Source organism: Humulus lupulus, chromosome 7, assembly GCF_963169125.1.
Source record: "Humulus lupulus chromosome 7, drHumLupu1.1, whole genome shotgun sequence".
Taxonomy (NCBI): Eukaryota; Viridiplantae; Streptophyta; class Magnoliopsida; order Rosales; family Cannabaceae; genus Humulus; species Humulus lupulus.
This window is the reverse complement of record NC_084799.1, coordinates 11,693,858-11,716,662: the sequence shown is the minus strand read 5'-3', so window position 1 is coordinate 11,716,662 and position 22,805 is coordinate 11,693,858.

The window sequence follows — 22,805 nt, the reverse complement described above, 5'->3', positions numbered from 1 at the left end:
AGGCCGCGGAGGCCACGCATGTTGGGGATTTGGAGGTGGTTACCCAGCAGAAGGATGCTGCGGTGGCAGAACTGGCAAAGAAGCAAGCTTCTCAGGAAACTCTGAGGAAGCAGAGGGATGACTATCTGGAGTCCAGCCGAATCCACTGGCATGAAGTCAAGAAACTTAGGGAGGAGCATCTCGCTAAGGACGCGACCATTGCTGTTCTCAAAAGCCTGGTGGAACAGCTCAAGCTCACTAATGCCAAGGACCTGGAGAGGTATAAGAACGCGACACTTCGGTGTTTCTATGATTTTTGGAAACACAACCAAGGTGCCGACATCAGTTACCTCCCAGAAGATGCTAGGAAGGCCGAGCTAGCCCGCTGTACTTCTCGGTTAGCTGCCGAAGAAAGAGCTAGGGTCCCTACCTCCCCAAGCATTCAGCCAGCCACCGAAGTGGAGGGAGGAGAAGCCGGAGGGGACGTGGTCTACTAGAGTGCTCTAGGATATCCTCCTGCTCCTAAGGCTCCTTAGGTTTTTTTTGTTCTTTTATTTCTCTTTAATCACACGACCTACGGGTCGTGATGTAAAGACTAAAATTTTTCTTTTTAATTTTGCTGCATGGGCAGCATATTTTCCTTTTACTTTGAACAATTACATCCAAGCAGTACTGCTTGCGGTGTAAAAGAATTCCTTTTGATATTATAATATTTCTGCTTATTATAACATCTGTTCGCATGACCGAACTTAGCATAGTACTTTGGCTTGATTTAACAAAATATAAAATTTGAAAAATACTCTAAGTACCGTAGCATGCTTTCACTTATTTTGTTCATGTGTTTACATACCTCTTGGTATGCTTTGCTATCGATGTACCTAATATGCCCCCCAAGTGACTGAGGAGCTTCAGGTCCTTGGTCACTTGCCTTGACCACGGCCTATACGAACATTACTGCTCGGTAGGAAATGCAACACTTATAATATCGCAAAACAACACACGTAATGAACAAATACTTGTAAAAATTTTTTTACAAAGGTTGGCAAGAATGACTGGCTGCGCATAGTCCCTTATAATTCTTGTATTAAAATGGACTAAACATGTCTTTACAAGTGATCTTAAAAAGATCTTACACTTATAAGCGATTAGCCATATAACATGACTAACCCTTTTTCAAAACTTGTAAAAAGTAAAAATGTGCGTCATCAATCATATCATCTAATGCATCACAGTTCTCATCTACTATATTCCTCCTCACTTCATTGGGTCTACTTGGTGGAGTTGGAGCAACATGAATTCTCTTCCCTTGCATATACCAAATTGTGTAACTTTTGTTGATTCCATTGAAAAATAAGTGTTGTTCGATCTTACTAAGATCCATTTTCTTTAGATTTCCACACTTAATAGATGGGCAAGAAGTAAATTTTAGGTCTTTCACATTTTCCGAAGAAAATCTTAAGAATAAATCGACCCCGTTTTTTATATTTCTTGGATAACTTATTCGCTGACATCCATTTTCTATCCATATCTTCTCCTATGTCTATGAAAAATTAAACAATAAGAACTAAATAAGCATACGACCGAGCATATGAAAAATTTGGGTGCATTTCTTCTATATTAGTAACATTGTCATCTATCAATCTAATCAAATCCAATCAAATAAGCACAACACAATTCAAATATAATAATAGAATACATAATACTAGACAAAATCGGGCAGCATTTCCCTAATAATAGTGATCTAACCATCTGTTAACAATAAGTCAAACAATTCAAGCAGCACACAATAAGTTTCTTCCTTATAGCTTCGCAGCACACAAACAAATTTACTAGAACATAATTCACTAAAACACACAGTTCTCAACCTTCTGTTATGTCCGCAACACACAATGTTAATCTCAAATCCTACATCAGTGTGGATGAATATTTAAGATATTCAAACTATTCTAACAAAAATTTAATAACACTCAATCAAGAAATAAGATAATGTACGTACCTCTTGCATTTAATAGTCCTAGCTAGCAAATTTACTTCACTTTGCAATGCACTTTGCTATTAAATTTACAACCTAAAAAAATAAATTAATTAATAAATAAAAGATTACTAAACAAATATCACTAAATAATTGGATTAACAATAACTTATTCTTGCAATTTTAGAAACTTAAAAACCTCAAATGTGTGCTTGAAATAGAAATTTTGAGGCAAAAATCTCGCTAGTCAAAACCACAACCTACAAAATTAAATTAATAAATAAATAAATAAAAGATTACTAAATAAATAAATAAAACATAATATATATAATCAACCTACTTCAATGTTAATAAAAAATTTAAAATATATATAATTTTTTAATTAAATAATAGTATAAATAAAAAAAATCATAAACATATTGTTGACCACGATTTTGGCCAACTGCGAGTAGACGAAAAAACGACAATAAACCTTGAATAGAAAATAAATAACACAAGTAATTTTATAGTAGTTCAGCCCCAATTTATTGGTAATAGTCTAATCCACTTGGAGTTGTGATATATGTATCCTACACTTAAGATCAGATGAACTTGAGCCAACTGAGTTTCTTAAGTTTAAGTAAAAAAATACAGAGTTTCTCTCTCTAGAGAATACAAGCTTTCTCTCTCTAAGCTCTCTCAGAAAATGCCCCAAGAATGCCCTAAGTAACAGTCCCAAAATCTCAAAAAGATCAGATCCCCCCAAATGATACCGTAAGTCATTTATTTATAGGCTCATGGATCAGACATGAGAAATATCCCGCTTTGACGGGGTCCTTGGTTGTTTCAACAACTTTAATTAATGAATAATAAATAAATTCAAATTACAAAAGTATCGCTATTATTCCAGGATGTTTGAGATGTTCTCGCGACAATTGAAAATGATTCGGGTTGAAGTTGTTACTGAGGCTTTACCGAAGAGTCACTTAGATGGTAATTTCTGAGATTCTGATTAGTCGACCAACCAAATCCATCCCCAAAGTAATTGGTCGGACAAGACAATGCCAAACACACTGTAATGCCCCAAATTTCCTAATAAGGTTTAGGACCTTGATTAGGAGGTCGGGAGGGCCATAATTGATTTATTATAGTATTTAATGATTATATGCATGTTTACGTGAATTATATTATTATATGATGGTGAATGCATGCATATGGGCTCATATATTAATTATGAGGGTAATTTGGCCACTGTGGGCGTAATTGTATATTTTGGGTGCATGATTGTGATTAATTAATTTAGCCACATTATAAGGTGGATTGGTTCGAGCTATTTGACATGAGACGATCATGAGATGTAAGTGTTCGGTCTAGTCATAACGGGTTTAAGTTCGGGGCTCGGAGTGAGTCTCGGGGTGAATTTAATGATTAGCGGGAATTGAAGGGTAATGAGATATGATTTATTGGTATTTGGGAATATTGAGAATAGCGGGAATTGAAGAGCGTTAATTATAATTAACGAGATAGGCGGGAACAGACGGTTTTACCCTTGGAAGCTTTTAAAGGGGCTTATTTGGCTTAAGGGCATTATGGTCTTTTGACCCTAAGGATTTATATCAGCTTTTAAGTTTTAGAAAGCTGTGGAAATACAGAATAAAACAGAGCATCCTTATCTTCATGCTTCTCTCCTTCCCGTGTACCATTTCCTCCTTCACTTTTCTTTGAATTTTGAGAGCCCAAATTGAGGAATTAAGCTAGGAGATCAAAGGTGGGAATTAGGGAACTTGATTCAGACATTGGAGAGGATTCAAAATCGTGTTTGAGGTAAGTTTCAACCATTAGTTTATGGTTTATACTCTGTTTTGATTTAAGATTTCAGCTTGTGAATTCTTGGTGGTTAATTGGAATTAATGGGGGTTAGGTTGATGTTTGATTTGGGTTTTGATGAGGATTTGATATAGATGTTGATTATAGGTTGAATTGAGTGTTTGGAGAAGGTTTGGAACTAGTTTGAAGGCTTGGTTCTAAGGGAATATGCAGGGGAGGTCGAGCTGGTGCATTGCTGATTTTTGGCTGATCTGGGTAATGAGCCGCAGCCTGGATTTTGTGTGCCGCGGCCTAAGGTGGCTTCTGAGGAAATTATGCCTCTATCAGGGAGATGAGGCGCGGCATCGCTCTGGTGAGCCGCGGCCCATCAGGGCAGATTTGACCAAAATTGTGTTTTTAGCTTAGGGATGCTTACCATAGGCCTCGGGGTTGATCCTACTACTTGGTTAAGTGGGGATTGATGTTCCGGAGGCTAGATATTGGTTTGGGAACTTGTGTTGATCATTTTTATTGATGGTATCTTATATTTGGTTATGACTAGGTGACCGCTAAAGGACTAAAAGTTGATCGTTCTCAAGGGTCGTTCTTTTAATCGTTCTAGCTCGACTTTGAGGTAAGAAAACTGCACCCTGTGTATATGTGACATGCATGGCTATTATGACGCATGTTGGTTGATTATTGAGTATGACATGCATGTTTATTATTGATGCATGTCGGTTGATTATTATGTATGACATGCATGGCTTTTCTTGATGCATGCTGGTTGACTATTAAACGTGACATGCATGGTTGTTATTGGTGCATGTTGGATTGCTGGATATATTGCATATGATGCATGAGAAACATGTGATTACGACATGATTTGCATACTGGGCATGATATTGTTCAGAGCTTGAGCCTCTGTGGTTGTACATGGTCCTAATTGTACTAATATCTGTTAAGTAATCATGCTGAATACCTTGTTTATGGATATTGGACATGTGATATATGTTTGGTGGCATGGCTTACCTGTGTATGGCGCTGACTTATTAGTCAGAATCGACAATGGTGTCAGATCCGTCTGTGAAGCTGTGACTTATTAGTTAAGTTCACCACGGGCTGAGCACTGGTCGTGCTTTACCGACCCAAGGGTCAGAAGTAGCAGTGCGTTGTGAACGCCGGGACAAATAAAGATTAGATCTAATCGAGGTCGGCATTGAATGACTCATATGGGGTATTAATGTTGGACCGACCGGAAGGTCAATGAGAAATATAAGCGCTTGCCCGGTCTAAGACCAGATGATTTCAGCCAAGGTATATGACCCTGGTGACTGTTTGTCACATGGCTGGGGGACGCTGTCCTTAGTTACGACTCTAGAGTTGAGAGGATGGTTATGTTGTTGACTAATCACCCTGCACCTATCCTAATCAAGCTTATGAAGGAACCACCTATCAGTTAAGCCCTGGTGACCCTATCGTCACATGGCTAGAGGAAGCTGTACCCACTTCTGTGACTTTTGGCTATTGTCACCTACCTGTTATGGACCGTTGGTCCTGAATGGCTGTACAATTACTGTAGATATTATATCATGTTGTCTGTTGACATTATATCATGTTATCTGTTGATATTATATCATGTTACCTGATGATATTACGTCATGTTATCTGTTGATATTATATCATGCTAGATTGTGTTTTCTTGCTGGGCTTCGGCTCACGGGTGCAACGTGGTGCAGGTAAAGGCAAGAGGAAGCTGGACCATCCTTTAGTTGGAGAGCTTAGGTGATGACGTGTACATATGCAGCTGCTCGTCCGCCACGGCCGAGGTTTAAAGTGGAACTAGGGTTGAACCCTGTTTTGCCGCTTAGAACGGCCTGTTGTAAATATTTTTTCTGTAATAGACTCTGAAACTTTATTTTCGGGATCCCAATGTATATATTAAACGTTCTAGTGAAACGTTACCTCCTAACCAAAGTTTTTAATCACTAAATCACTAATCATACCTAGATCACGATTTTGGCCAAATGACTCGATTAGCGAGTTTAGCACTGTTTACAAGGCACACCGTAACGGTCCCTGGAGTTTGGGGCGTTACACACACCACCGGTCGGCATAGGCAAAGCACACCTCTGGTCGAGCATGGAACACCACTGTTCGGGCATGGCACACCACCGGTCGGGCATGGCACACCACCGGTCGGGCATGGCACACCGCTGGTCAAGCATGGCACACCACCGGTCGGGCATGGAAAATCACACCACTAGTTGGGCATGGCACACCACCGGTATGGCATGGAAAATCACACCACTGGTCGGACATGGCATACCACCGGTCGGGCATGGCAAATCGCACCACTGGTCGGGCATGGCACACCACCGGTCGGCTAATCTTATTCCTGACCAGTAATATCACAACTCCTCTGGTCAATTCTCAACCTTTTCACCTCTTTAAATAACACATTTATTGACTATTAATGTGTCATTTATTGACCATGCCCTGCCACTTGTCCATCTGATTGCCACGTCATTAAACGAAATTTTGGGGATAACATTTGCCCCCCAAGTTTATTATATGATTTTCGCATATGATAAACTTTTCTTCTAACTCCTTGCAAGGGTCCGCAGTAAATTTAATAATTATTGTGTCTTAAAATTCCAAAAATAACCTTTTATATTCTCCCGCATTTTCAAGTAAACCCACGATTGAACTTTTCAGTCCATGAAAATGGTAGTTATCAATTCCCATCTTCCATCACACTTTCGGGTTCATGGGTTTATATGAACTTTAAAGTATTCTTGAAACTTTTTTTTTAAACCTTTGTAGTTCCCTCTTTGATCTTGTTGTTGTACTCCTTGAATAGGAAAACGTGTTTGTGCTCCATGTTTTTGAGTAAACTTGTGCTTGCTTAGCCGATTGGAAATGCTTATTTGGTCCTCGGGACCCAAATAATTTCATAACTACTGACCCTTGGGTGCGTTGTTTTTTGCTGCTCGGACACATGCCTTGCTCCTCGGACACCACTCCTCAAATTTGCCCAGATTCTCGGACGCGTAGTCTCAGACGTACCCAGATCCTCAGGAATTTTCCCATCCGCTCGGGGCATGCAAGCTCTTCGGACAACAGTCCCTCGGAATGCCTGGATCCTCGGATGTGCACCCCGCTCGGCATGCCTGGCTTCTCAGACGTGCACTCCCCTCGGCGTGCTTGGATCTTCAGATGCGCATCCCCCTCGGCGTGCCCCTCGATCCGCTCAGACACACAGAGCTCCTCGGATGCGCACCCCAGCAACTCCTCAGATGCATGGCTACGCTGCCCCTCAGATGCCTAGCCAGTAACTCCTCGGACACGCTCCCATCTCCTCGGACACAACTCCTACGCGGACATGCCCCAACTCCTTGGACATGCTCCCTCGGACACGCAGCAGAACCGCTCGGGAACATGGCCCATCCACAAGGGCAAGCGGCGTAGCCGCTCGGGAACGTGGCCCATCTGCACGGGCATGCGACTTAGCCGCTCAAGCACACGGCTCAGCCCCTCGGATGCGCGCCTGCCAACAGCTCCTCGGCGTGCCCCCCGAGTTTCTCGGACACATGGCCCTCCTAGTCCTTCGAATATGCGGCACAGCTGCTCGGGCATGCGGCTCATTCGCTCAGACAGATGGCATAGCCACTCAGGGGCACGCGGCACAGCCGCTCGGGCATGCCTAAACCTTATGCTCCGAATATTTTGTTTAAATCTCTCGATGGTATTATTACTTTCCTAAATATCCTTCTTTAGGGAAGATTGACTCCTCTCCTCAAAGAAATTATTTTCGCAGAGTAGTTTTTATATTTTTTGTTTTTCATTCATTTTCTGTTTGGTTTACTCCAGGGACTCATCATTGTTAGTCATGCTCAACGTCGAGCAGTTGACTATAAGGAGCTGGTCAAGGTCTTGAATGATCAATTGGTGGAAGCCCAATCAAAGATTGAAAGTCTGATTAAGTCTGAGAAAGATCTCCAAGAAAAGACTGAGCAGGCTTAGAAAACAAATGCTGATTGAGATAGACCGTTGAAGGAGTTGGTTGATGAGAACAACAAGCAAGTCCAGGCCAATAAGTCATTGACCGACCAGGTGAAGAAGAAGACTCAAGAGAATGAAGAGCTGGAACAGGAGAAGGAAACTGATTTGGCTCGTTATGAAGATATCTGCTTCAACTACTTCTATCAGATTGAGAAGTTAAACAAGCCTCTCAACCTTGAATTTCTCTTTGAAGAAGCCAAGGCTCAAGAACTCGCCAAATGCAAAGCCAAGGCCGCTGAGAAGGTAGCTCTCCCAGCTGGCACTGTGCCTGCCTCTCCTGCTCTATCATTCTGACCAGAGGAGGTCCTAGATGTCGACGATGGGGTTGACCGGCCAGGGACTAGTTTACCCGACCAGTAGACACTCTTAGCCGACCTGAGAGCTTTCTATCCAACCACAGAGTTTCCTACTTGACCAGTGATACATGCTTAGCCGAACAGGGAAGTTGTATCTACTCTCCCGACCAGGAAAAATTTGCACCTGACTAGCTAAACTTTGTACCTAGCCAGTAGTTTACTATTTTTTTTTTATACTTTTGTGAAGACAATTGCTGAACTTGAGTAAAAATGTTGCTGGCCAGCTGGCACCAAAAATGTTGACCACGATTTTGGCCAACTGCGAGTAGACGCAAAAACGACAATAAACCTTGAATATAAAATAAATAACACAAGTAAATATATAGTGGTTCAGCCCCAATTTGTTGGTAATAACCTAATCCACTTGGAGTTGTGATATATGTATCATACACTTAAGATTAGATGAACTTGAGCCAACTCAGTTTCTTAAGTGTAAGTAGAAAAATACAGAGTTTCTCTCTCTAGAGAATACAAGCTTTCTCTCTCTAAGCTCTCTCAGAAAATGCCCCAAGAATGCCCCAAGTAACCGTCTCAAAGTCTCAAAAAGATAAGATCCCCCCAAATGATGCCATGAGCAATTTATTTATAGGCTCATGGATCGTACATGAGAAATATCCTGCTTTGACGTGGTCCTTGGTTGTTTCAACAACTTTAATAAATGAATAATAAACCAATTCAAATTACAACAATATAGCTATTATTCCGGGATGTTTGAGATATTCCTGCGGCAATTGCAAATGATTCGGGTTGAAGCTGTTACTGAGGCTATACCGAATAGTCACTTAGATGGTAACTTCTGAGATTCTGATTAGTCGACCAACCAAATCAATCCCCGAAGTAACTCGTCGGCCAAGACAACGCCAAACACACCACCGGTCGGCATAGGCAAAGCACACCTCTGGTCGGGCATGGAACACCACTAGTCGGGCATGGCACACCACCGGTCGGGCATGGCACACCGCCGGTCGGGCAGGGCACACCACCGGTCGGGCATGGCAAATCACACCACTGGTCGGGCATGGCACACCACCGATCGGGCATGGCAAATCACACCACCGGTCAGCTAAACTTATTCCTGACCAGTAATATCACAACTCCTCAGGTCAATTCTCAACCTTTTTACCTCTTTAAATAACACATTTATTGACAATTAATTTGTCATTTATTGACCATGCCCTGCCACTTGTCCATCTGATTGCCACGTCATTGAACAAAATTTTGGGGATAACAAATATATACTTGAATTACTTATATCTATACATGCAATTTAGTATGTAAATTAAAATTAAATTACTTTCCTTATTTTAGACATATATATTGTACGCCCTAATTTTCCAACGAGCTATTAGCGAGCTGAGATACGGCCTAATTATATCAGCCACGTGGATCCCCCATGACCGGAGCTATTGTCGTCAGGTCCTACCTCGTTAGCTCGGGGTATCCAATGGTTCGCCAAGATTACTTAAGGACCGAGTCAGGACTATGAAGGCCGCAGGTCGAGGAGGCATCCAGTTCGTGATACGAGCTAGATGTGGAGGCTATGACCTTTTATAAAGTCAACCAAGCAAGGTAAACGTGCATATATCAGACATCACGTGTCTGATATATCCCTGACTTCTCGGACACGCAGCATGAACGTGCGTATTCAGGCACCCATGATTGGGTTAGGCCGTGCGGCCCAATATCCCCCTTACCTATTGATTAGACCACACTTCACGTGTCAGGTTTTAGGAATTAATCATGAATGTCACAGAATTGACATGATAGATAAGAAGGTCACGGGATGACCCCCCTTACTAACTCCCAGGTGCCCTCTCCTATAAATATGGAGACCCTAGGAGTTGCAAGGGGTTGGATTCTACTGTGTAAGGAAATACCTTGTAAAGAATACCAGAAATATAGCAATAATATTGGCTGGTGGAATAGAAGGATTTTAACCTTTGAACCACCTAAAAATGTAGTTGTGTCATCAGTCCATTAAAAGATCATTTATCTATTTCGGTTCATTGTTAAGCATTAATCCCTTCCTCTTATTTTCTTAATTACCTGTTGGCGAAGAACCGCGTTAACAGTTTGGTGCTTTCATTGAGAGCTAGTTATATTGGTGCTATCTCAAACATCCAACCATGGTGACCACCCGATCACGACACGGTAACGAGGCGGAACAACATGATGGGCAGGAGGCTCATCATGCCACCATCTCTGGTGAGCAAAATCCTGAAGTCCAGCAGCGGCCGGGCAAGCAGCCGAAAGGCCAGGATGACACTGGAAGTTCGGCACCCCAGCCACCTAATCTAAACCCAGATTTTTACACTGCGGTAGAAATGGAGAACGCCCAGCTGAGGAGCCAACTAGCGAAATCTAGTCAGTAGATTAAGGAGGTGTTGGCCCGACTACCCCCTCTTACAACTGACGCTAACGTCGGAAAGAGGCAAGGCGAGACTCGTAAGTCCCGCTGGGGTAATCGGTCCAGGCCTAGCCGCTCGGTCAGACCTCCGACGTCCAACTCTACTCCCTCATCGCACCGCCGAGAGGCAAACTTCGAAGAAATACCCAGAGCCGAACAACAATATAGCCGCTTGGTCCGAACTTCAACTCCCAGCTCACTGCCAGCCTCGAGCGCGCCATGGAGGGCTCGAGGGAATTCTAGAAGGAGATTCGGGGAGGGCTCACAGGACCAGCCCGTCCCGGCTAGCCGTCCTGCGCGAGGGCCGCAGGTTGGCAGGGCCGAAAGTCCCCCACCTCACTTGATCCGCCCTGACGGAACCAGGATTGCATCTCCGGTCAGGCATCCTCCGTCACCAATAAGATATCCGTCTCCTCCTCGGCCTATCCAAGATATTCCTGCTTATGGAAGCAGCAGGAGAAACCCGCCATCTGCAAGACCTTCCCGACGTAGCAAGGCGCCCAGAGGGAGCCCGGATCCTCACCCCCAGAGGCGGACTCCGAGCTTCTCTAACGGGAGCTACTAGACCGGCAGTCGCCAGAGTGACCTCTCTGGCGGAGACCTGCGTCAACGCTTAAGCTCGGCGCAAAGACCTCGAGCCACCCAGAGGGGCGACCTGCGAGATCGCCTTAACTCTCATAGGGGGGAACCAGTAGGAGGTGGCAGCCATGCTCGCTCAGGGGGAGACCTGTCCGAGGTACGTAACGGCGGGAATGCCCCAAATAACCTATCTCAAGATAGGAGGGGCATTAACCCACCAAACGTATACAATGGATCCGGAGCTGTTGAGCAGCCCCGGAACAACCAAGGAAATCAGGACAAAACCCTTGAGCGCCTGGCTCAGATGGAGGAGCTAATGAGGACGCTCCTGTCGGAGAAAAAGAAAGACGAATATGATTTGGGGGATGAGCTTGAGCTCTTCGCCCCCAGCATAGCAGCAACGGCATACCCACCCGGTTTCCGTATGCCGCACTTGTCCAAATTCAACGGAGGCGGTGATCCGTCGGATCATCTGGGCATATTCAATACCCTGATGATGGCCCACAACATTGGCCCTGAGCTGAGGTGTCTGATATTTCCCTCCACACTGACTAGACCAGCCAGACAGTGGTTCAAACAAAGAAGGAAACAATCAATCAGCTCCTAGAAAACTTTCTCTGCTGACTTCAAAAGGGCATTCCGAGCCTCCCAGGTTGTCCGCGTCAAGGCCGACTCTCAGGCTAACGTGAGGCAACAGACCGACAAGCCTTTGAAGGCTTACCTGAGCAGGTTCGCGAACGTCGCTGCTCGGGTTAGAGACGCAGATGACAGCTCCAAGTTCATGGCTTTGAGAACTGGAACCCTCGTCGGAGGGGGACTCTGGAACGAAATACAAAGCAAGGGAGTTAGCTCAGTGAACGAGTTCCTAAATAGGGCCCAGGGGTGGATCAACTTGGAGGAGGCCCAAGCCTCAGCTGCAGGAACCAGCCAGGTCCCTGAGCAGCCCGCTGGAGTGGAAACAGAGGTCGTGACAGCGACCTAGAACGTTACACAGAATAACCAGTTCGGTGGAGGCAAAAGAAAGGGGAACGACGAGGGCAACCAGCACGGCCCAAAGAAGAATAAGTCCGTAGACAAATTTAAGCCGGTCTACGCGACTTATACAGAGCTCACCCACTCTAGGGAGAACATCTTCCTAGCGAACTCTGCTCGCCTCCCCTGGAAGAAGCCAGAGCCGTTAAAGCACCAGAAAGGGAAGAGAGACACCTCCAAGTTTTTCTGTTTCCACAACGACGTTGGCCATAATACCGATGATTGTAGGCATTTGAAAGATGAGATCAAAACTCCCATCAGAGCCGGCCCCTTGGCTCAATTCGCGCAGAACAAGGCTCCGACAGGCCGACCTGCTCCGAAAGTCCTGGTCAGTCAGCCCGAATCTCGGGTAGATCAAGACGTCCTTCCTCCAGTAATAGGAGGAGAGATATCCACAATCTCGGGAGGTCCGCATTTGGCTGGCGCGAGCAGGGGTGCCCAAAAGAGGTACGTAAACGAACTCAAGGCGCATAATGGAGTAGAGTTCGTCCCGGAGCAGCGTCTGCCAAAGCAGTAGCGATTGGAGAGGCAACCAATCATTTTTACTGAAGAAGATGCCAACCTTGTTCAGTTCCCTCATAACGAGCCCCTAGTCGAAGCAGTGCAACTCCCTAATCGGAGGGTTAGGAGAGTGCTGATCGATAATGGGAGCTCGGTAAACCTTCTATTCCGGTCCACACTGGAGAAGATGGGTTTGGCTGTCGCCGAGCTGAAGGCGACCTCCATGATTCTGTATGGTTTTTCGGGAGAAGGATCAGCGGCTATAGGGACGATCGAGCTGGTGATCACCTTAGGAGAAGGACCTCGGACAGTCTCCAAACTCCTCGAATTCGTGGTCATCGACTGCCCCGCTGCTTACAATGCTATTTTGGGCCGACTGACGCTCATAGCTTTTGAGACCATCACAGGTTCGTCACCTCGCGCTGAAATTCCCTTCTTCCACGGGGATATGCACGGTCCGTGGCGATCAGCTTGCTGCCAGGGAATGCTACAGCATTTCCATTAAGGGTAAATCGAAAGCCGGGCAGCTAGCAATGGCCATCCAAGGTGGGGAGGAATCTCAGGAACCTTTGACTGATCCTGAGATTGAAAAACTTCAGTGCACCGAGGGGGAAAGTATTATCCTAAGTGAGGATATTGATCCCCAAATAGGCGAGGATAAGTCCGTGCTCCAGGCTATTGAGGAGCTCGAGGAAGTAAACATCGATCCACAAAATCCTTCACGGACGGTCAAACTCGGGAAAAACCTCTGTGGCAAGAGAAAGCCAGAGCTAATCAAATTTTTGCAGGATAACCTGGATGTGTTTGCATGGTCACACGAGGACATGATGGGAATTAGTCCAAATGTCATCATGCACACCCTTCATTTGGATAAGAGCGTTCCTGCAAAGTCCCAGAAGCAGAGGCGCCTGGGAACAACTCGGGCTGAGGCCTTTGAGGAAGAAGTAGCCCGGCTCAAGAAATGCGGCTTTATCCGTGAAGCCAAGTTTCCGATTTGGGTCGTCAACCCCGTGCAGGTCCCGAAGCCCAACGGGAAGTGGAGGACCTGCATCGATTTCTCCGACCTGAATAAAGCCTGCCCCAAAGATTGTTTTCCCTTGCCAATGATTAACCAATTGGTAGATCCCACGGCGAGGCACGAGCTCATGTCCTTTATGGACGTGTACTCAGGCTATAATCAGATCGCCATGAATTTGGCGGACCAGGAGCACACCAGCTTCATGACCTCAACTAACGTCTATTGTTACAAGGTCATGCCGTTCGGGCTGAAGAACGCCGGTGCTACATACCAGAGGTTAGTAAATAGAATGTTTGCCAACCAGATCGGGAAGAACATGGAAGTGTACGTTGATGACATGCTGGTCAAGTCAAAGACTGCCGATAACCATGTTTCCGACCTGGAGGAATGCTTCAAGATACTACGGGAGTACGGCATGAGGCTTAATCCCCAGAAGTGTACTTTCGGGGTCGCATCTGGAAAATTCATGGGTTTCATCGTCAATACCCGAGGAATCGAGGCAAACCCCGACAAGATCAGGTCATTGCTCGAGCTTCCCTCACCCAGGTCGCGCAAAGACGTCCAAGGCCTGACGGGAAAGGTGGCAGCCCTAAATCGGTTTATTTCAAAATCCACCGAGAAGTGCCTGTCATTCTACAACCTGCTTCAAGGAAATAAGAAATTCGAATGGACAGAGGAGTGCGAAAGTGCTTTACTCACCCTGAAGGCACATCTGGCCAAACCCCTCGTATTGTCCAAACCAAAGGCAGAAGAGCCCATTTTTCTCTTCCTAGCTGTAACAGAGGATGCAGCTAGTGCCGTATTGGTCCGAGAAGAAGACCGGGTTCAAAAACCGGTCTACTACATCAGTAAGAGACTTCTCGGGGCTGAATCCCTATACCCGTTGATGGAAAAATTGGCGTTCTGTCTTATCACGACCTCCCAAAAGCTCAGGCCGTACTTCCAGTCCCACTCATTACACGTCATGACCGATCAGCCTTTAAGGCAGGTTTTGCAAAAACCTGAAGCATCGGGACGCCTGTTAAAGTGGGCTATCGAACTCAGTCAGTTCGAGATTTTGTACACCCCACAAACTGCTATAAAAAGTTAGGTCCTGGGCGATTTTGTGGCAGAGTGCACAGGATTCCGGAATGATCCTGTAGAAGACTCACCCCAAGTCACCTCAGCCCAGACGTCGTGGAAGATCTTCGTCGATGGCTCATCCAATGAGAACGGCTCCGGGGCTGGAATCATTTTGATATCACTTGAGGGACATAGATTCCACTCGGCGCTGAGATTCGGATTCAAGGCCTCCAACAACGAGGCCGAATATGAAGCTTTGCTGGCCGGGCTAAGAATAGCCCAGGAGCTAAAGGCGAGCTCCGTTCAATGCTTCACTGACTCCCAGCTCGTGGTAAACCAGGTGCTTGACGAATATCAGGCACGAGGAACCAAAATGGTTGCTTACCTGGCAAAGGTAAAAGTCAAATTGTCCGCGTTTGGGCGAGGCTCAATCTAGCAGATACCTCGGGAGCAGAACGCTAACGCAGACGCTCTTGCCAAGCTCGCCACCTCCGGGGAAACGGAGGCTTTGGGGTTAGTATCGGTAGAGTTCTTGGAAAAACCAAGTATAGAAGAAATCGGGGTGGAGGTCGAGATGATCGACACTAAGCCGACCTGGATGACCCCCATCCTTGAATATCTCACCGCAGGGAAGCTACCTGAAGGGCGTAATGATGCGTGGCGGGTACTGTACCATGCCCCAAGGTATATGATGGTAGACGGGGTGCTATACCGACGTGGGCACTCCCTACCTCTCCTACGGTGTGTTTTTCCAGGCGAAGCAAAGGCCATCCTGCAGGAAGTGCATGAGGGTTTTTGCGGGGATCACACTCGGGGGCAGAGCTTGGCCCTAAAGGTCTTAAGGCAAGGGTATTACTGGCCCACTCTATCCAAGGACTCGATCTCATACGTCAAGAAATGTGACAAGTGCCAGCGATTTGCCACAGTTGCCCGAGCTCCCCCAGTCGAGCTGAAGATGATCTCTTCCCCATGGCCATTTGTGGTCTGGGGAATCGACTTGGTTGGCGCCCTCCCTACTGGAAAGGGCGGGGTCCGATACGCTGTGGTGGCCATCGACTACTTCACGAAGTGGGCTGAGGCAGAAGCTTTGGCAACAATAACTTCCAAAAAGTCATCGACTTCGTGGTTAAGAGAATTATCTGCCGATTCGGGTTGCCCAAGAAAATCGTATCCGACAATGGGACTCAGTTCGACAGCGACCTATTCACCGAATTTTGTGAAAGGTACGAGATTGTGAAAAGCTTCTCGTCCGTGGCCTATCCTCTGGAAAATGGCCAGGTCAAGGCCGTCAATAAGACCCTAAAGGCGAGCCTTAAGAAGAGACTAGACGAAGCCAAGGGGGTTTGGCCAGAACAGCTCCCCCAGGTTCTGTGGGCATACCGGACCTCGCATTGGACTCCTACGGGTCACACTCCTTTCTCCCTGACTTTTGGGAGTGAGGCAGTCCTCCCTGTGGAGATTAAGGTACCTTCGCATAGAGTCCAGGCATATGACCAGGACCGCAACCACGAACTACTTTGCACTTCCCTTGACTTGGTTGATGAAAGATGAGAAGATTCGCAACTTCAGCTCGCACATTACCAGCAAAAAATCACTCGTTATTTCAACTCAAAAGTCAAAAAGCGCGCCTTTAGCATTGGCGACCTGGTCCTCAGGAGAGTCTTCTTAGTCGGTAAGGATCCCAAATATGGAGTATTGGGACTGAACTGGGAAGGGCCATATCAAATCGTCGAGATCATTAAAGAAGGAACTTACAAATTAGCTCGGCTCAATGGAGGGGCAGTCCCACGTACTTGGAACGCCATCCATTTGAAGAAATATTATCAATGACACCCTTGTAAGGCTTAAAGGCCACATTTTTATAAGGAATGAGATTTAAATCTTTGTTTATTATTGTGTATATTTGTGGGTGTAGTCTCAAGTAACCACGAAAGATCCTTTCCTAGTTACTTGGGGGGCATATGGTGCCAGGACATAACCAGGTCACCTTAAAGACTTAGAAGTTAATTCAAATTGATTGATTGTTGTTTTTCTTAAAAAACACGAGATATTAATAAAGGATTAACCCGAACTAAGTCCTATCCTGGACATAACCAAGTCGCCTTAAAGACTTAGAAGTTAATTCAAATTGATTGATCGTTGTTTTTCTTAAAAAACACGAGATGTTAATAAAGGATTAACCCGAACTAAGTCCGATCCTGGACATAACCAGGTCGCTTTAAAGACTTAGAAGTTAATTCAAATTGATTGATCGTTGTTTTTCTTAAAAAACACGAGATGTTAATAAAGGATTAACCCGAACTAAGTCCTATCCTGGACATAACCAGGTCGCCTTAAAGACTTAGAAGTTAGTTCAAATTGACTAATCGGTGTTTTTCTTAAAAAGCACAAGATATTAGTCAAGAATTAACGCGAACTAAGTTTTCAAATTAACGTCCTGGATATAACCAGGTCCTAAAAACTTAGAAGTTAGTTCAAATTGACTAATCGGTGTTTTTCTTAAAAAGCACAAGATATTAGTCGAGAATTAACGCGAACTAAGTTTTCAAATTAACGTCCTGGATATAACCAGGTCCTAAAAACTTAGAAGTTAGTTCAAATTGACTAATCGGTGTTTTTCTTAAAAAACACAAAATATTAGTCAGGAATTAACACGAACTAAGTTTTTCAAAGCAATGACCAAAATCCGTAGAGGCAAAAGGAAATAAACCAATTAAAAGCAAAAATTGATAAAACCAATCGTCTCGAGGTGGAAAAACCTCATACAAAAGTTAATAAATAAATAAATGATGATAATAATGAATGGATTCGAAAGAGAAAGGCCCTAGGCTTCACCGGGCTGCCCCGTGGAGGTCGCCGGCTCGCCCTCCTGCTCGACCGCTGCGGAGGCCTCCCCGGTCTCAGAAGATGCCTATTGCTGGAGGCGAGCATTGAACCCTTCCTGGAAGACCTCCCAGTCCGCTCCTAAGAAGGAGAAATCATCGTCCGAGCTATAGACCCAGCAGTGGTAGAGCATGTCCTCCATGGCGGAGCTGGAAGCTGCCTTCTCCGTTTCCAGGGCGGCCTTGGCCTCCTCGGCCCCAGTCTTCGCAGAGTCTAGCTCGACCAGCGCGGCAACAAGGGCGGCTTTGGTGGCCTCGGCCTCTGGAAGCTTAGGACGGGCTTCGTCCAGCTCGGCCTGCGCGGCCGCCAAAGCATCCTTGGCTTCTTTTTTCTTCTGTTGGGCCGTCTACAGGGCGCCCAAGGAAGTTTGATGGGCGGCCAAAACCATCTGATGCTCGCCCCTCATCTCCTCGAGCCGGGCCCTAGACCTGGATATGCTCCGGTGAAGGGCCAAGATACTCTACAAAAACAGAGAGGCAACTGCCTTAGAAAAAAAAAAAAAAGAGGAGAAACAGGGCAAGGCATGGTTATCAAGGATCATAAAAGGGTAAAGTCAGCTTACCGTTAGAGCCATTCCCAATGAAGAATCCATTACACTCTCCGGGCTCCTTGTTTCGATGGCCCGCAGGTCTCTCTCAGTGGCGCGGTAGAAGTGGTCGACGGCGTAGCTCGCCGTCTCATACACCGTCCCCCGAAAGACGTCTGGAATCTTCTCCAGGGCTTGGGGTTCCACCGGGATGCGCACCTCGGGGGCCGTGTTTTCCGAAGCCCCGAGCTCCGCCCCTGTGTCCCGAACAAAGGCCGCAGCTCGCGGAGGGGGCGGGGGCATGTTCTCCACTGCAGCAGGAGGTGCAGTTTCCTTGGCCTGGGCAGCTGGGGTCTGGTCTTTCCCCTTTGCAGGGGACTTGATTGGGGCCCCAGCGGCTTTCTTCGCCACCCGGAGCTTCTACATTTTGGGCCCAGGGGCCCCAGCTGAGGAGTTCCCTCCGGCGAACATAGCTCGCAGATCTCTGCTCCCGGGCTGAGACATCTCCTCTGGAAAAACAAAGACAACATTAATATACAAGTAAGCATTCATGCAAATACAAAAATAAGAAAAAAAAAGCGAAACTCAAGTATATATACTAAAAGGAATCCTACCCCCCGAGCTAGAAGAGGAATCTATGGTCACGACCATCGGCCCCGGAGCTTCTGCGGGGGAATCTAAGACATTTACTTCTCAAGCTGGTGAGGGTTCTGGGTCCGAGACTGGCTCAGGACTAGACTCTTCTACGTATTGCCTAAGACCCGGGGCTACGATACCCTCCCGGAGCGAGGGCCATGACCGAAGGTTGGTCTCATACTCCTCAAATAAGGCCGACCTAAAGGCTAGGGTGTTGTCTACAACTATGGTACCCCTAGGGCGGCTATTTTCGTAATCCAGCACGAGCTGGTCGACACAATGGAGCAGGGTTATATCAAGGTCTGGGTCACTTTGATGGCGTTGGACGAGTTGTTTGGGATTGAACCTAGCTAGCCGGGGGTCTGCGGTGGCCCTATCTAAGCCCCTGAATAGATATGGGTTACCTTGGCCGGAGGGACCTGCAGCAGCTCCGGACCGGATCCTCTCCTCGTCCATTCTTTGGGCGACCTCCAGCGCCCGCTTCCTCCTCACGAGGGGCACCTCGTCCTCGGGGATGGCCCTCATCTCGCGAGCTGGGGGAGGCACCCGGGGTCTACTCAGGTTCAAATTCTGGCCTGGAGAGATCAGCTTGCATGCCAACATCGTCTCATCTGTCAAAAGCTGGCGATAGTCTTTTTCACTGGGGGGCAAGCCCGCCAGTGTCTCGTACTGACTCCCGAGGATCACAGACTTATCTATCCTCGCGAAAATGGTTGCAGAATTATTCTAAGCCAGAAATGGATACAGGGGGGAGCTAACTGATACTTAACTTACGAGCTAAGGATGAAAGGTACTTACGAGGACGGTTGAAGTAGTGCAGGTCGCAGTTGCGAAACCCCTTGGACATAAAGAACAGGTCTTTGAAGTCGTTAGGGTGGCTGGGCAGCTCGATGACCGCAGCAGTATTTGGAAACCGGGTCAAGTAATAGAGCCCGTCGCCTCGCCCCCACTGCTCCGGGCTGACCTTGAGGCAGAAAAAATATAGGATATCTGCCGGAGTGGGGACCTCTCACTCCTGTTTCAAGAACAGATATCTCAACCCTGCCAACAAATGATAGGAGTTGGGGGGGAGCTGGAAAGGAGCCAACCTCACGTAGTTGAGGAAGTAGGTGAAGTATTGATCCAGTGGAGGAAAGCCCCAGCCTTGAAGTGCTCGTCACTCCAGGCCGCGAACTCCTCGTCGAGCGGCGCGCAGCTTCGCTCACCCTCTGTGGGAGGTCGGACGATCAGGGTGCCCCTCCCAGTTTGATGTTGTGGGAAAGGAATATTTTAATTCACTTTCCCCTGGTCAGTAATCTTCGAGACGATCCTCTCGGCCTCAAAGAAAGCATCGGGCGCCACCTCGAGCTCCTGCTCCACGGCCGGCCCGAAGACAGGGAATGGGGAATATGTCATCACCTATTTTCCTTTGGATTGTTGGGAGGACGAGATGCCTGCGATCCTCTTAGGAGCGTTCTTCTTGGATCCCATCTGGTCGCCTAGCGAACAAAAGAAGAAATTTCAGAAAAGGCGACCTAAGCATAAGGGAGAATCAAAAGAGGTGTTTCCTTTGCACGAGCTGAGGTAATCTCAGCCCGTGGAGAGTGAGACCACGCGGGCAGCCCAGAAGAATTCCCCAGAAAATGCACCCTAAAAGCCATGCTCCTTAATGGTTTTCTTCTACAATCGATGCCCTAAAGTTAAAACCTACACCCTTCATACCCACAAAAAACCAACAAAACCTTGCATGCAGCTACACGAACTATTTACCTAGGCTACAGTGAAAAAGAAATTCAAAATATGCACAGTCAGGAGACTTACGGAGTATTCTGGTTGAGGAGGGGATGAAGGGGTCGTCTGGGTTGGAGCCTCGTCGGAGTGGCTGATTCCAAAGCCTCAAGGGAGCCCTTGCACCTGAACTTCTGGAACGCTGAGAACGGTAACCGGAAGAAAAAAAGGGTTTCTTGAGGGTGAGAAAATTCGGAAAATTTTCAAATGAACGGGTGGCCCACGCGTAAGGTGGCCACCCCTTTTATATACGTGAACGGCCACGTGAGGAGGGCCGTTGGATTGCCCTGATGTGGAATCCGAGGCTCTCCACTCGAAAGGCCAAACGACGGCTGAGTATAGGCTAGGCCATTTAATGTGGTTCTAGGAAGACGTACCGTCACCAACCACGATGTTCCACGTATTCGGCGCCTGCGTAAAAGGTGGAATATGGAGAGTCCATGGAGAAGCCTAAAAGCCCCTACTGTGGCCCTACACAACGTCGTGTACCACGAGCAGGGGCTTGGGGGGCAAATGTACGCCCTAATTTTCCAACGAGCTATTAGCGAGCTGAGATACGGCCTAATTATATCAGCCACATGGATCCCCCATGACCAGAGCTGTTGTCGTCAGGTACTACCTCGTTAGCTCGGGGTATCCAAAGGTTCGCCAAGATTACTTAAGGACTGAGTCAGGACTATGAAGGCCGCCGGTCGAGGAGACATCCAGCTCGTGATACGAGCTGGATATGGAGGCTATGACCTTTTATAAAGTCAACTACGCAAGGTAAACGTGCATATATCAGACATCACGTGTCTGATATATCCCAGACTTCTCGGACACGCAGCATGAACGTGCGTATTCAGGCACCCACGACTGGGTTGGGTCGTGCGGCCCTGTAATGCCCCAAATTTCCTAATAAGGTTTAGGACCTTGATTAGGAGGGCGGGAGGGCCATAATTGATTTATTATGATATTTAATGAGTATATGCATGTTTATATGAATTATATTATTATATGATGGTGAATGCATGCATATGGGAGTATTTATAGTTATGAGGGCATTTTGGTAATTTGGCCTGTTGAGGGCATATTTGTAAATTGGGTGCATATTGTAATTTGTGAATGAGATTTTCTTATTATGGAGACATAATCGAGCTATTCAGCATGAGACGATCCTAGATTATGAGTTAGCGGTTTTGTCATAACAGGGTCAATTTTGGGGTAATAGAAATGTTTATTTGATGATAAATTGGGAATATTTGAGATCAGGATGGCATTCTGGAAGTTTTGACTGTAATGTCCCCGGGGGTGTTTTCGGGACCCTGAGCCTTAGGTTTTATTTGAGGTTACTTAAGCTTGAAGTAGCTTGTCAGATAAGAACATACATTAGAAAATCTCTCTCTTCCATCCCGATAGCTTATTTTACCTTTCGAAGCCTTTTTGAAGGAATCTCGAGTTCTAGGAGTCAGAACCAAGCGAGGGTCGAGGCATAGCGATCCTAGGAAAGATTAGAAGCTTCTTAACCGAAGGATTTAACGGAAAACAACCCAATCAAAGGTAATCTAAGTTTGAAGTTTTTAGTTTCTAAAGTTTTTAAGCTTAGAATTGGACTTTGTGAATTGTTGAGTTTTTGGTGTGTTTGAGCTTCAGGTTTTGGTGGTTTTGGACCATTGGGAAGTTTGGGAACTTTGATTTGATGATTTGGAGATGTTTGGATGGGTTTTTGGAAGGTTTTAGAAGTGGAAAAACGAAGAAAAATGGCTGGTGCGAAGTTGGGCCGCGGCCCTTGCTTGAGGAAGGTGGAGGAGGCTCTGCTAGGGGGGCGGGCCGCGGCATGGTCCATGTAGGGCCGCGGCCCTTAAGGGAAAAATTGCCCAAAATTGTGTTTTTGTGATGGAAACTTAACTCTAAGGGCCTAGGATCGATCCTACTACTTAGTTGAGTGGGATTCGATGTTCCGGAGGCTTGGGTTGGGTTTGGAAGTATTTAATTACTCATTTTGATGAGGTTTTATATTTGGTTATGACTAGGTGACCGCTAAGGGCTTAAAGGTTGATCGTTCTCAAGGGTCGTTCTTTAAATCGTTCTAGCTCGAATCTGAGGTAAGAAAACTGCACCCTGTGTATATGTGACATGCATGGCTATTATGGATGCATGTTGGTTGATTATTGAGCATGACATGCATGGCTAGTATGATGCATGTTGGTTGGCTATTGAGTATGACATGCATGGCTATTCTTGATGCATGTTGGGTGTTT